Source organism: Triturus cristatus, chromosome 1_2, assembly GCF_964204655.1.
Source record: "Triturus cristatus chromosome 1_2, aTriCri1.1, whole genome shotgun sequence".
NCBI lineage: Eukaryota > Metazoa > Chordata > Amphibia > Caudata > Salamandridae > Triturus > Triturus cristatus.
This window is the reverse complement of record NC_140580.1, coordinates 1166072909-1166089113: the sequence shown is the minus strand read 5'-3', so window position 1 is coordinate 1166089113 and position 16205 is coordinate 1166072909. Positions and strand designations below refer to the sequence as shown.

Sequence of the window (16205 nt, the reverse complement as noted above, 5' to 3'; positions counted from 1 at the left end):
GCACCTCCGTCACAATATCACACAATTCAAGCGGGCAAAACTGCTTATTTTACCTGAATGCTTATTGCAAGCCTCGTTGCGGCCACGGACTACTGCTTGCAGAGGCTAAGTGACGTTTCACTCCCCCAGCCAATCACTGGCTAGTGCCCAGTCATGGGCTGCTAGCCAATCAGATGCCGCCAAAGGCTCTCTGCAAGCTTCGGATTGGCTGTGAGCCCCAGAGTGCCCACAGCCTGTTGTTTTAACGTGATTAAAACGTGATTAATGTCTACATGTCCTTCGGACATAAATAGACAATAAATCTTCTTGCCCGTCAATATAAACAACATGGTTCGGGCGTCGGGCAATATGATTCCCCCACCCCTGTACGGTGTCATTCAGGAAGGTCTTTAGGAAGAACCCTACAGCTTAAACCTTGTGCGAGGCCTTTACACAGCAGCACCTTCTTCCAGAGCCTGCTGCCATTTTCCCACCCAGGGGCTATCATCTGTGCAGAGGCTCCACTGCTAGGGAATTCCACGTAGTTTTCAGTGCTGGGTGCTTCATCTTTGTCAAATGCCACTGGGACAAGTGTTTGGTACATCCATGTGGAGGTACTCTAAACCAAGAGAGGCAAATAAGGGTTGTTACGTTTGCACGGCTTTACATTGGAAGTCATTACGTTATGATAAGCACATTAACCTCTTGAGTGCCCATGACGAGCTGGTCTCGTCATGGGCCGCGGTTGCGCTGTGCCCATGACGAGACCAGCTCGTCATAAACCCCGCCCGCTAATGCAACGGCCGGCACAGGGCGGGGAAAGGGGCGGGCACTCAAGGGGTTAAGAGTATCTTGGGAGTGTTTACATTGGAGAACCTTTATTTCATTAACGGTGAGTTTATTTGAGTTATATTGTTAAACGTACATATGTCTATATTCAGATGATGAGAACTAGCACCAAGCTAATTTTTCTTTAAAGGAAATGACACTAGTACATGTGACCACCAGTCAAAGAGGAAGATGGGTAATGACCGAGGAAGAGGTAACCGGGAACACGACACAAGACAAAACAAAACTAAGCTTGCAGCTCTGAAATAGCACAATTAATTGAAAAGGGTATTGATTTGTTAGTAGTCCCCCAAGATGTTCACTATGAATGAAAAATATTGGAATGGGGGCTCACCGTCTATGCATACACAAATGCAGATTATCTAAAAATGAGGATTGACATATAGGTTTGCTAAAAAAATCAAACATTACAGACATGTTTTGCCCTACATCCACAAAATAGAAAACCTGATGAGCATAAATTTTCCTCCAGCCTACCGGGCAATGTTATTTCTAATTTACAAGATTTGGACCCCTTAATAATGGAGAACGAGGATCTCCGGGTACCACCATAAGAGAGATCGTAGTTGAATTTCTGTAAAGAAATTGTATTTGAGATTGACATACTGTGCAGAAGTGGCTGCATGACAAAGCACAATTTCTGCACTCAACTACCACCTGGCAGAAAAATAGACCTGTTCTACAAAATGTTGATAGAAGGTATCAATAAAATGAAGAGTAATCCCATGAAAAAGATAGATAACAATATGAAATAGAGTGAATGACAGGAACGTAACAAACTTAGCCAGGACACTTGATTTATTATCAAAACCTGATAAAGTAGGAAACCTAGAGATACTTGATAAATCAGCAATAATGAAAGTAGCCATTAGTCAATGGGGCATTTTGAAACCCTAGAGTAAAAATTCCTCTAATCCACTGAAAATGATAACCAAGGAATACAATCAGATGGTACAAGAATGGAGAGAACCTGGATGGCCTGGATCAGAAGGAAATATTTATCTGAGAAATGAGCACCCTGTAACACCAACAATGTGCTTTCTGCTGAATGTCCACAAAAATATGCAAAACCTCACTAGAAGACTGATTGTGAGTTTCATAGGGTCACTATTGGAAAATACTTTCAGATATTTGAATTGGTTTCTCTTTGATCATGGCACCACATTAAATTTGCTATTTTATTAATCAAAATTAACAACTTTACCTTGAAGCAAACTTGCATAATGGCAACCCTCCATGTACTGTCATTGTACACATCCATTCAGCACCATCTTGGCATAAAAGCATTTCAATATTTTCTCAGGGCATGCTTCATTAATCTTCTCAGCATACAAATGTTGTTAACCATGTTGGAATACTGTCTCAGATGTAGGGCTTCTTTTCAGTAGATCTTGCTAATACGGTACCACAGTAGGCACTTAATGTTCCCCAACCTATGTGAATCTGTTCATGGGATGTTGGGTTAAGGAGATGGCATGGACAGAAGAAAACCAAGCTGTGGACCATGTAGTGCTATGGAGCAGGATAATCAAGCTTTTTGGTTTGGGATGGTGAAAAAATATTAATAGAGAAATTCCTCTCTACACTTAATGTTAATAAATACAGTATTCACCTGACCAGTCATATTAGCCATGACGAACTAGAGTTTCTTGATGTCGACAAACTCCATAATAAGTGGAGAAATCTGCAGCCAAATGTGTAGAAAAGTGACAGCACCTAATAGCATTCTCCACAGCACCAGTGACCATGTTAAAGCTGAGCATCCTCTACAGTTCATTATTATTTCAGGACCAGGGGTTACCGGGGACACTGTGCGCATAGCTTGGTTCAAGAAAAAGGGAACTTTCCGCTCTGCGCCAGAAAGGGGAGATATCCTCCAATAACGAATAAATGCATATTTATAACTGAATTAGACCCTTATTCGCTTATCACCTATAATAAAGGGCCATCACTGGGAATCATCTTGACCTGAAGCTTTATGACACTGGAAAGAGAAGCCAAGTAAACAAAATGGATAAAGGCACAGAGGAAAGGATTCTGGATGTGTGAAAAATTCAAAGCCCATGCGAATAAGATAAACAACACAGATTACTTGACATTCGAGTGAAATCAAAGTATATAGAATGGATAACCTGTGAGACAGGCTATGTGATCTATGTACTGGATTGCACTAGTGGAATGAAATATGTGGGAAGCACGACCACCAAACTGAAAGGATTTTACATAACTTGCGAGCAATAAGAAGTAATGATCTAACATATTCCATAGCTAAACATTTCTGGGCCAAACTCAAAGATAATCCAAAGAATTTATCATACAGGGATCAGGCATGTACAAACTCGCCCCAAAGGGACAATTCGGCAGGACGAGTCCAAACTCATTACTTGCATTATCAGTTCTGTGGGTGCCACAACCTATGCAGCGAGTGGCATGTGCGTGTATAGAGAGAAAGATGGATGAAAACTAACTGCCTCAAGTTCTACACAGACAAGGCAGAAGTAGGAACATTTGTCAGACCCCTCACCTTTAGGTTGAATTTGGTTCATCATCTCACATTATGACTCAAAAGATGTTTTGATTGTATCTTTTGATAAGCATGGTTTAATAAAAAAGATTGTTTAAAAAATGCATTGCCCTCAGAAACCAGACTGAACCCCTGTACTGCATCTTTAAAAAAAGAAGTGAAAACCCTTCTTATGTCTAAATTTACTTGATCCATTTATATTACCTTTTATACGATTCTTGACTTGTAGAAGAAATATTTTAATTACTCCATGCTTGTTTGTATATATGACGGCCTTCTGGTATGTGACATATTCTTCTGTCCCTATGCTTGTTATGTTCCTTTATTTACCCTGTAAAGAACTCTGTTACCCGCAAGGGTCTTGTTCGCGCTATACAAAACCTTCAAAATAAAAATAAATAAATTCAACCCGGTTGACAGACGGTAAATCCAACGTTGTTTCTTCTGTAGTAGTAGATTGTCCTCTGTGCCGACTCTCATTTTGATTTGTTTTATTACTACCCATTTTAGGTCGTTGAGGGTATGCCCAGTTGCAATGTAGTGGTCTGTCATTCTGGTAGTGTTTCTTTTGCACCGTATGTTGCCCTTGTGTTCCCCAATTCTGGTCTTGATTTTCCTGCTCATCATACCAATGTATCGGAGGCCACATGGGCACTCTCAGGTATATGACGTGTGTGGAGTTATAGTTAGTGTGTTTTTTGAGGAGCCATGTTTTGCCTTCTTCCAAGTGTAGAGATTTAGTGGTTATGGTCGGGTAGTATAGACAGCAATTCCCACAGGGAGAATAGCCTGATACATTCGGAAGGCCCCATGCATTAAGGACGGTGTTGTCTCTGATGGTATGGGTCTGTCTTGGGCGTGTGGAGATGAGGCGGTCCCTTAGGCTGTCCGCTCTTTTGAAAGAGAATAATGGTTTCTCCCATTGCCTGTGTTGAGGATTCTCAAGTTTTTGTTGATGAACTTGGTTATTCTGTTTGAGATTGTTTTGTACTGTGAGGAAATATGAATTTTGTGATCAGTTATGTCCCCTATCATAGACCCCAACGGCTCCATGTGCATGCTATAAAGTACATGTATGTTCCCTCCAGTTCCAGCTCTGAAGACGCAAATACATGTGCGTCCACCGTCAACATGTCCTCTTTCAGATCCGCCATGAATGGGTCAGATATTCCATTCCTAAATATGAAAGGCCACCGACTTTATGTGGTTCACTTTCCACATTTTACAGATTCAGGCGAGTAGGCCCTGAATCCTGCCATCAAGCCTTTTCCTGCCTTCTGCCTCTGAAAGCTCCAGTCTGAGCCTGCATCTGTATCCATGAACTTTGTCCTACTCCCTGCGCGGCTAACGGTGCCTGATCCAGCCTGTTGCCTGCCAAAAACTGTATTTCACCTTCAAGATTATCTGCTCTGCTCCTCATCCGATGCATTCCTGTCTAGTAGTTTAGGTAAACATTCTTCCAGCTACCATGCAAAGGGCCAGGCCTCGCTGTCCTCATGCAAGTAATTCATAGCCCCCGTCACCATGGAAGATTCCTGCCCCCTCGCATCTCATATAGACACTTAGACGCTTGTACACGCACTAACAGTCAGTATAGAATAGATTCTATCCTAGAGACCTTTCCTTTTGGATAACACAGTTCTTTAAACATAGGATATTAGATATGATTTGGGATTAGGTTGACATGAACCCCAGACTTCTGTCTCCACATGTAGAGCTAAATGTCAAGTCCCCTTCACCCTCCAGTTGCACGTCAATCACACGTCATGCGGCTGCGCGCGCATCTCTGCCAAATATTTCTGCTGACATTGCAGGATTCTCTTATGGATCCACCCACTTGTGACATCATGTATAATGACGTTTTATAAGTTACGCCTATATGTCCGCCTTTTTTAGTTACGTATGCCTATTTTATCTGTGTTATCAGCTGTTACGCCTCTTGCATCTGTCTTAATGTAATGCTTTCCATATAAATATCATTACCTGTCAATAATGTATGCCCTTCCTTCCTGAACTCTCGTGGTGATGGAATTTGAAGCCTGCAATTCGAATTGTATTTCCTTTGTCAAGGAATAAAGCCTTTAGAACCTCTAATATCACGGATTCTGCCTCTTATATTTACTGAGTTATTCTTACTAGATTTTACCGCATAAAAAATAGTACCGGTAATGAAATATTTACCACATAAATTGGCGCCCGAACAGGGACACTTTCTCATCTCACGCGCCGGCGGTGCGTTGCAGGCCCGGTCTCCTGCTACAGCTGAACGGACAAAAACGCGTATCTGCAGGATTTCCTGTATCTCCCTCCGGCCAAGCGGGGGCGACTGAGGCTGCGATCAACACCCAGACGAGGCGGTGAGAAGTGCGAAGTATCCCGACCAGAGCCTAGCTGAGAGAGCAAGATCCGAGGTATACAGAGGCCCACCAGGTTCCGAAGTTCCGAGTCCAGTCGAGTCCAGTCCGGTCCAGTTTCAGTTCAGTTCCGAGGCCTTCCGTTCCGAGCTACCCGGTGAGTACCATTACCGGGGAGGCATTTAACGTGCACATAGTCTGTGCCGGTCAAGACGGGTTTGGGTACACAAATCCGGTCTGCACTGTTTCAGCAGTGTATCTGTACTGTTTAGCAGTATATCTAGTATGTCTTGCATATAAATAAGTATTATCTAGTGTCAGTATTATGTCAGTAACTAGTTTTCTATTAGTTATCATTGTTCGTTAAAACTGTTAAATGTTAAATGTTTTAATACGTTCTATACATTGTGGTGTGAATGACTGTTCATTATTGTGTTTATTTGTATTAAGTGTGTTTAAGATTAAGTAACCAGATCTAAAAATGCCGCTCTTTTCGAAATTAAGACAGATCAAAACTAGAAAAGGGGTACTCGAAGAAGCTGTTCCCATTCCACCTAGGGATACCCCAGGATACTTTATGTATCATAAACATGGCCTAGATGCCGTATTATTTCTTGATTTATGGGTGGACTACACCAAGGATTTGCCAGAAAGTCAGAGATGGCCCGCAGCGGGGACCTGGGATGCAGATTGCATCATGAGAGTAGAAGAAGAATTATGGAAAAAGAAAGCCAGACAGTCACAGAAAGATGCCATTGAATTATGGCGTAAAGAATCATATAGACGTACAGAAAAAGCGCTCAGACAGGAAGAGAAAGGTAGAGAGAATTCAAATAAAACCCGAGAAAATCTATTAATTGAGGAAGGTACCCGAGTAAAATCAGAACAAGTAGATAGACAAAGAAACACTCTTATGAATGGTATGTATCCTCTTCTGGCCGAAGGGTTACCTAAGGCTACCCCGGAAATACCAAAAGACTTGACTCCTCCGTTACTCCCGATAAAAGCACATCCCAAAACACATCCCAAAACAGCAAAGGACGTTTTCCTTTCCTCCTATTTAGATGACGTAGCTCCCGAGTATGCTAATACCATACCACACACACCGCTTGCCGATGGTGTTCAACACCAAGAGCATCCGTCTGTATCCCCGCAACAACAAACTCCTACGCCCATTCCCACAGGTCCATCCGTTTCTACTGTTTTTCCCACATCTACGATTTCTATCTTACGTCCAACGAATCCTTTCTTGCCCAGCACTTCAGATGGTGCTACAGGAGGTACGACAGACATGTTTGCCACACCGCCGCGAAATAAACAGACCCTTAGAGATTTAGCACTCCAACGTACACCCCAACTAGCGACATCCGACATGTTTAAAGAACAGCTTGTGGATTGTAGATACGACCCAGTACCAGGTAAACAGGACAGATTGCTCATATCATCACTACGTATACGACGAGCTACATTGTATTTAATGACGATACCAGGAATGGTTGAACACCTAGACAATATATATCGCTTTGTCCAAACAGGGCGAGGTCCAGAAAGTATTAACGAAGCTATGGAATACCAGAAAGTGGATGTCCAAAGACAACTACTACGTTTTTTTATAAACTGCGTGATTAGGAACCAAGACAGGCCTGGGGCAGATCATGATACCATGCAAAAACTTGCCAAATGGGGTCAGAATATATCAGACGAGAAACATGATAAACAGTCATGCATAGTAGTTATGTATCGAAAGATCCGCAAGGAAATAGAACGAATACATAAAGAAAGACGAGAAGCAGACAGAATTGAATCAGAGGAAGAGGAGGAGCAAGAATCAGAACAATTAGATACGATAGCTTACGTAGGTAGAGGAAGACCCCATAGTAATACTAGAGGCTTTAATGATCCGATACGTCCGATACGTCCAGAATGTAATAGACATTTTACAAACCCTATGTTAAATACAAGATCCCCTGAACACCTATTCCAAGCTGCTGATAAATTACTCCGAGATCGAAGGGGGTACCATATGCTCAATTCCATGGACGAACAAGAATTAGCCAGGTCAGCAGTACAATGGGCTGACAGTCCCAGTAAATACAGTGATGATGCACTAGCACACACGTTTCTGAATCTTGCCCCAGACGAACAGCGTTTAGCTAGTATATACATGATTCAACACCTCCTTATATTATATAAAAGCCAACACTCCGATCCAGGACCCTTACCTGACATATTGACAGAACTACTCACGGATAACTGGAGAGGTTCAGGTACTGATTTAATTAAAGAAATTCTAGAATTTCGAAACCAGTATATAACTTTCGTGTGCCCAGAACACGTTCCGGTTCCCATTATGGGAAGAAAAATGTATCACATAGATAGACAGAACCCGTTACGCGAAGTACACCCAATCAGAGGTGAAGGTAATAACTTTACACGCGTGTTTGTGTACACGCCTATAACTAAAATTGAATTATTAGAAATGAAGAAAGTAGTACCCAGCCATGACAAGGATCCAGCAGGTTTCCACCGTGAGATAAAAGACATGTTACTCATGGGAGAGTACACATACCCCGACATTATGAAAATACTGAAAGTGTTAATGCCTGCCGGTGTTTACGAGAAACTCAAAGAAAAGGAATGGGAGGTGGGAGACCAAAAGATAGATTGGACAGCATTAGAAAACGAAGAGAAGGCCCGAGCTGCAGGAGCAGGGCTTGGGGAAAAGACTACAGCACTACCAGGATTACTAGTGCAGGTACTGCCACGTTTATTAACTACGAAAAAGGAGGACTGGGGTGCAATCTCAGCCTGTAAACAAAAGCAAGATGAAGACACTAGTGATTTCTATTCCCGATTTGAAAAATGTTTTGGTATCAATAGTGGCATAAAAGCAAGTAGCGAGTCATATCCACATCTGTTTGTGACAAAATTAGTTGAAAATTCTCTGCCGCAAGTTAAGAATAGAGTATTGAAATTCGAGAGTACCTGGCAAGGTAATACCCCGTCACAGATGTTACAGATGTTACAATATCACCACAATAGAATTAGAGAAGAACAAGAACATGAACAAAGACGTATGAAAGATACAAAAATGAAAATGCTTGTTGCTCAGTCAGTCCCAGCTGATGGTCATCAAAAGGGTGATTCCGCAGGTCCAATGAAAGGGACATGCAACTATTGTAAACAACAAGGTCATTATATACACGATTGTCCAGTTCTGAAACATAATATTGCCACAGGTAGAACCCAGGAAAGACCACGTCCACCTAGACAGGATCAGAATCAACAACAAATTCCTCAGCATGTACAACCTAGGTCAGCTCCGCAACAACTAGCTCCGCAACAGGCAGCTCCACAACAGACCGTAGCACCACCACAAGCGCAGCCTATTGCTGCCACACAAGCGACAACGCAACAGATGTATCAGTATGCACAAACAGATTATCCCGATTATCAGCGATACACATGAAATAGCCTAGAGAGGGAAGTTGGCTTACCCCTTATTGAGGTTCCTGTAGACCAGGAGGGACCTTATGTACATAGTGAACTATTAGGGGAAGACAGAAAGTTTTTACTTGATACAGGGGCAAGCAGAACAACTATAAGACGCAGTGAAGTTCCAGGGGCACCCCTCTCAGGCTCACAGAATATTTCCCTTGGATTCTCAGGAAAACCTATAATTAATGACGTAACACAACCTCTTCCACTCACGGTTGGTCCATTGACACGTACTACAGATTTATTGCTTACTAAATCATGTCCAGAAAACTTGTTAGGTATAAAAACATTGAAAGCTCTAGGAGCCATAATATGTTGTTCTCCGGAAGGAGTACGACAATTTTTACGTGACTTTAAAGGTCACTACGTGTCCAGAGACATGGATCACCGACTGCAGAATTTACCTACACATTTATGGGCACAAGGCCCCACTGATGTTGGTTGCATGAACATTACACCATACCGAGTCACACTGAAAACAGGAGTAGTACTACCACGAATGCGACAATACAAGTTACCACCAGATACTGTTGTGGCTTTGCTGCAAATCATTGACGAGCTCATTGCACAAGGAGTGGTTGTAGAAACCGACTCCAATGTATGCAATTCCCCAATAATTCCGATTCTTAAAAGAACGGATCCAAAGGCACCACCAGTATATCGATTGGTTATTGATCTGCGCGAACTAAATAAATGTATTGTACCACAATACCCTGTGGTCCCAGATATCTCTTCACTACTAACAGCTATTGATTCAGAAGCAACGTTCTTCACTGTAATTGATCTCAAGAATGCTTTCTTTAGCGTCCCAATAGATCCGGAAAGTCAATATCTGTTCGGTTTCAGTTTAAATGGACGAAGTTTTAAATTCACACGCGCACCTCAAGGATTTACAGAAAGCCCCAGCATCTATAGCCAAGCACTGAAACGAGAACTTGACAGTATCCACATGCCAGTTAACACTGCCTTGCTTCAATATGTCGATGATCTGCTGATCACCGCCCGAAGCGAACCTGAATGTGAAACAGCATCACTGACGGTTTTAAAATTTTTGGCTGACAAGGGGCACAAGGTGTCCCCTTCTAAGCTGCAATTCTGTGTCCAGCGAGTTGTTTACCTTGGGCACTCGCTGTCCAAGGAGGGAAGACAGCTTACACCCGACCGCATCCAGTTAATCGCTAACATGTCACCACCCAAGACGCAAAAGGAGGTGCGGGCTTTTATAGGTCTCACTTCATACTGTAGGCAGTGGATCCCTCAATATGCATTTCTAGCTAAACCCCTCATCCAGTTGACAACACAGGAGGCAGCCACATCGACTGTCCTCCCTTGGACTCAAGAACACACACATGCCTTTGAAAGCTTAAAGAAAGCTTTATGCCAAGCACCTGTTTTAGCAACACCATGTTACAGTAAACAGTTTACACTCTTTGTTACAGAACGCGAAGGTACTGCCTTGTCAGTACTCACTCAGGAACAAGCAGGATCACACAAACCATGTGCTTATTTCTCTAGTACATTAGATCCAGTAGCTCAGGCTCTTCCTGCGTGCCTGAAATCGGTGGCAGCAACAGCTTTAGCAATCAGACAAAGCGATGCCATAGTGTTAGGACATCAATTGACAGTACAAGTACCACACGCAGTAGAGGTTCTTTTGAACCGCACACAAACACAACACTTGACTATAGCGAGACTCACCGGTTACGAATTGACATTGTTTCAGCCACACATAGAAATCAGACGTTGTAATACGTTAAATCCTGCCACACTGTTACCAGTAGGCGGAACAGATCCATTGGCACATGATTGTGTCGAAGTCATTACTATCACGACGAAACCCAGACAAGACTTGACAGACATCCCTTTATCAGATCCAGACCTGACATTATATGTAGATGGTTCATGTATGAGAACAAGTACAGGAGAGTTAGTGGCCGCTTACGCAGTTACAACAGACACTGAAGTCATTGAAACAAATTGTATTAACACTTTGTCAGCCCAAGCAGCAGAGCTCATCGCCCTGACACAAGCCTGTATTCAAGCCAAAGATAAGAAAGTCAACATATACACAGATTCACGTTATGCATTCGGAGTCGTCCATGACTTCGGCGTACTGTGGCGAGAGAGAGGTTATTTAACTTCTCACGGTGCCCACATCCAACACGGACCCCTCATTCAAGCCCTATTAGACGCGATTCATTTACCTACTGCAATATCGATTATGAAATGCAAAGCCCATACAAAAGTTACCGATCTCATTTCTCAGGGAAATGACCTAGCTGACAGAACAGCTAAACAGACTGCTCAGAACCAGACTCATACAACTGACGCGACAAAGACAATAGTTCCGACACCAACACATTGCATGACAGTTAAGGATCCCGCCCTTGATGTAATTGACATACAGACACATGCTACACCAGAAGAAATAAAGAAATGGACTGAATTAGGAGGGGTCCAAACGGATCAAGGATGGATGACGAAGGAAAAATCTATATGGTTTCTTCCCGACTCCATGGTTCAAGTCATCATTAACACAATACATAGTCCAGCGCACCTAGGAGAAAAAGCTATGCTAGACGGTATTCAACACATTTGGTTCAACAAACACTTGCGAGCAGCAGCCAAACAGAAAGTTCGTACCTGTATGATATGTTGTCAGTTTAATCCAGGTAAAAGCATCCCCGTAGAGCAGGGTGGATTTCATTCTCCCGATCATGCTTTTGAAGTCCTCCAGATGGATTATATCCAGATGGAACGATGTCGAGGATTCAAATATGTTCTCGTAGTTGTCTGTGCTCTTTCTCGTTGGACAGAAGCCTACCCGGTTTCAGATTACACTGCCCCGACTACTGCCAAACAGTTAGTTCGAGAATTCTTCCCACGGTACGGTTTACCACGTGTTGTCTACTCAGATAACGGCCAGCCATTCTCATCCGAACTAATGAAACATGTTTCCCTTTTGTTAGGCTACCAATGGAAATTCCACTGTGTCCGACATCCCGAGGCAGCAGGTCTCGTGGAACGCCATAATCAAACTCTGAAAATTAGATTGTCCAAAATATGTAGAAAAAAAGGTGTCGATTGGATAGTAGCCTTACCAGTTGCGCTCTTTTACATGAGAATGGTAGCACATTCTCGAACAGGGCTATCCCCGTACGAGGTGATCTTCGGTAGACCACCAAATATGTGGGGGACGCCTATACCTCGCAAAATCACTGATGTTGACTGTAATATGCTGACAGATTACCTGGCTTCCTTGATGTCTGCACTACAATCTTGTCGTTCACAGGTAGCTGCAGCTTTTCCCGATAATACTGAGGTGAAGCCCCATGACGTGGTTCCGGGCAACCTGGTTCTGGTCCGGAATTTCGACCGGAAGACCCAACTGGAGCCTAGGTGGAAATCGCCAAAGCTTGTTCTACTGACTACAAGGACAGCCGTGAAGATCGAGGGACGTAAAGGGTGGTTGCACTCGAGTCATATCAAGAAATTTTATGGACTACCATCCAGTGTCAATACTCAACCCTGCATTCCCTCACAGACAGACTCTAAGCTCCCCTTGGTTGAGCAGTCAAAGACGGAACTTTATAAACTAAAATTAAGGTCTAGCAAGTCAGACAATTTGACTGTTTAAGTCCTCTCCAAGGTGAATCGGTTGAATTTGTCTCTGACATGTATCCTCTAGACCGGAATAGAGAAAGAAATCAACAGATGCAGCTTAAAAAGCATGCGTATTGTAAATCACTTCGTAGTCACTGTACAGTAACCTTATTAATTTTGTTTCTTCTAAGTCTTCTGATCATCATTTCCAGTATACTATTGCACATGTATTACCCTATTTTTAAGCGTGCTTACAATGTAACTGCAGAACACTCTTTTAGCGAATTACCTCCGCATGAGTTGTCCTATAGATTTGCGCTGCGCAACAACACATTCATTAGTATGTTACATCATTCCCACCAGACCAGCAATGCCACAAATTGTTGGATATGTGGCCGACTCCCTCCCTATCAGAACTATAAAGGAGTTTTGCCCCTCTTTCCATATCCGTTCACACACAATGGCTCCTGTGGAGCATGGTTTAGTTTGATTAATTCCCTAGATTCAAATTCCGCAGTTTATCAAGACAACTGGGTATGGGGAAACCTGAACCTAGTTTTGCTTAAAGTCTGCTACCCTAACAAGGAGGGACTTCCCAAAAGAACAGGAACTGATCTAGAAAATGAAGTATATGGATTAGGTAATTTTACACTTAACCTCATGATCCTGAATGTTGAATCTGAAGCTACACCAATCTTGCCCGCTATGTCAGTATTCCCAGTTAAAGGGGAATTATGTGTAAGCAAGAATGGTTCCATACACATGGGCCATAGTAAATGCACCACTGTAATAAAATTCAGTGATCAAGGCAAGTCTACATTTAGAGCTTCCCGTCATTCCTACTTCATATGTGGCCAGACCGCATATATACGTCTACCTCTAGATTGGGATGGTACCTGTTACATAGCATTCCTTCTGCCACCTGTCTTCCTAGCTCCTCCTGATTATCATAGAAATACCCATTTAGTACACCATAGACAGCAGAGAGATCTCCCAATTGTCGATTACACAGAAACAGCATGGGAGCAATATACAGATTTCAATAAAGGTTTCTTTCCCTATATAGGTACAGTCACTAATAGTAAGCTGATACGTAGATTAACTAGAACCCTTGAAGCAGTAGTGAACGAGACTACTTCCGCCTTAGGCAATTTAACAGAAGAGCAGTCTGCTATGCGGATTGTTGTGCTTCAAAATCGTCTTGTCCTTGACGTCATCCTGGCCGATAGGGGCGGAGCTTGTAGGGTCATCGGATCAAGTTGCTGCATTTTCATACCAGAAAATTCGCCGTCAGTATATAAGGCCATAACCCGCCTTCATAAGATTATAAGCCAGATACACCAGAGCCCAGGCACCTGGACTTGGTCCGGTTGGTTCTGGGGCGTGTTGTCCGCCTGGGGATGGAGGATCCTATCCTTCCTAGGAATTGGCTCCCTCATACTATTCAGTTGTTGCTTATGTCTACAATGTGGGCCAGCGATTTGCGGCCTGTGTGCCACATCGTGTATCCCACCTCCAAGTTTTCATTCAAAATCCCGGAAGAAGAAGGAAGAACAAATGATGCTATATGAACAGATTGATGGATTGATGAAGATCGATATCACCTGAGGGTCCGTAGGGGACAAGGAGGGAATGAGGAAATATGAATTTTGTGATCAGTTATGTCCCCTATCATAGACCCCAACGGCTCCATGTGCATGCTATAAAGTACATGTATGTTCCCTCCAGTTCCAGCTCTGAAGACGCAAATACATGTGCGTCCACCGTCAACATGTCCTCTTTCAGATCCGCCATGAATGGGTCAGATATTCCATTCCTAAATATGAAAGGCCACCGACTTTATGTGGTTCACTTTCCACATTTTACAGATTCAGGCGAGTAGGCCCTGAATCCTGCCATCAAGCCTTTTCCTGCCTTCTGCCTCTGAAAGCTCCAGTCCGAGCCTGCATCTGTATCCATGAACTTTGTCCTACTCCCTGCGCGGCTAACGGTGCCTGATCCAGCCTGTTGCCTGCCAAAAACTGTATTTCACCTTCAAGATTATCTGCTCTGCTCCTCATCCGATGCATTCCTGTCTAGTAGTTTAGGTAAACATTCTTCCAGCTACCATGCAAAGGGCCAGGCCTCGCTGTCCTCATGCAAGTAATTCATAGCCCCCGTCACCATGGAAGATTCCTGCCCCCTCGCATCTCATATAGACACTTAGACGCTTGTACACGCACTAACAGTCAGTATAGAATAGATTCTATCCTAGAGACCTTTCCTTTTGGATAACACAGTTCTTTAAACATAGGATATTAGATATGATTTGGGATTAGGTTGACATGAACCCCAGACTTCTGTCTCCACATGTAGAGCTAAATGTCAAGTCCCCTTCACCCTCCAGTTGCACGTCAATCACACGTCATGCGGCTGCGCGCGCATCTCTGCCAAATATTTCTGCTGACATTGCAGGATTCTCTTATGGATCCACCCACTTGTGACATCATGTATAATGACGTTTTATAAGTTACGCCTATATGTCCGCCTTTTTTAGTTACGTATGCCTATTTTATCTGTATTATCAGCTGTTACGCCTCTTGCATCTGTCTTAATGTAATGCTTTCCATATAAATATCATTACCTGTCAATAATGTATGCCCTTCCTTCCTGAACTCTCGTGGTGATGGAATTTGAAGCCTGCAATTCGAATTGTATTTCCTTTGTCAAGGAATAAAGCCTTTAGAACCTCTAATATCACGGATTCTGCCTCTTATATTTACTGAGTTATTCTTACTAGATTTTACCGCATAAAAAATAGTACCGGTAATGAAATATTTACCACAACTGTGACACGTCAGTGGAATGGCTGCGTCAGGTCTTTGAGTCTCTTCTAGTATAGTTTTCCTGTTCTGGTTTTGTGCTCTCTTCTTTGATAAGCGAGTAATTTTCTTTGGGTAACCTCTCTCATCGAGTTTCTCCACTAGGTCTGCTGATTGTCATTTGAAATCCTCCACACTGCTACAATTCCTTCTGATCAGGAGGAATTGGCCATATGGTAGGTTTTCCCTAAGTGGACAGGGATGGAAACTATCTAATTTGAGTAGGGAGTTTCTGGCTGTGGGTTTGTAGAAGGTAGTGGCCTGTAATGCACCCTCTTCTGCTTGTATCGTCAGGTCCGGAAATGACAACGTCTTATTGTCTGCTCCGCTGAATAATAGCATCATTTCTTATGGTGGATTTTTTTAGGATCTGAATCTTCTATAAATATTCTCCTTTTATTCACAAATAGTTTTCTTTACCTAGGTTTTATCGGATTTACATTAAAAAGAGTCAATCTACCAGGAATTTCTAAAGCACAGCAGATCATCCGTGAGGTCTCAGGGCGCTGGAGTTGCTAACTGCTTTGTGGTAATCTG

At 42.9% G+C, this 16205-nt stretch overlaps 1 protein-coding gene across 2 annotated transcripts in view; it reads left to right on the top strand.

Moving 5' to 3' along the window:
• Positions 1–16205, top strand: part of USP20 (ubiquitin specific peptidase 20) — a 647940-nt gene that overhangs the window by 70416 nt on the left and 561319 nt on the right. The gene's annotated exons all lie outside the window — the stretch shown is intronic.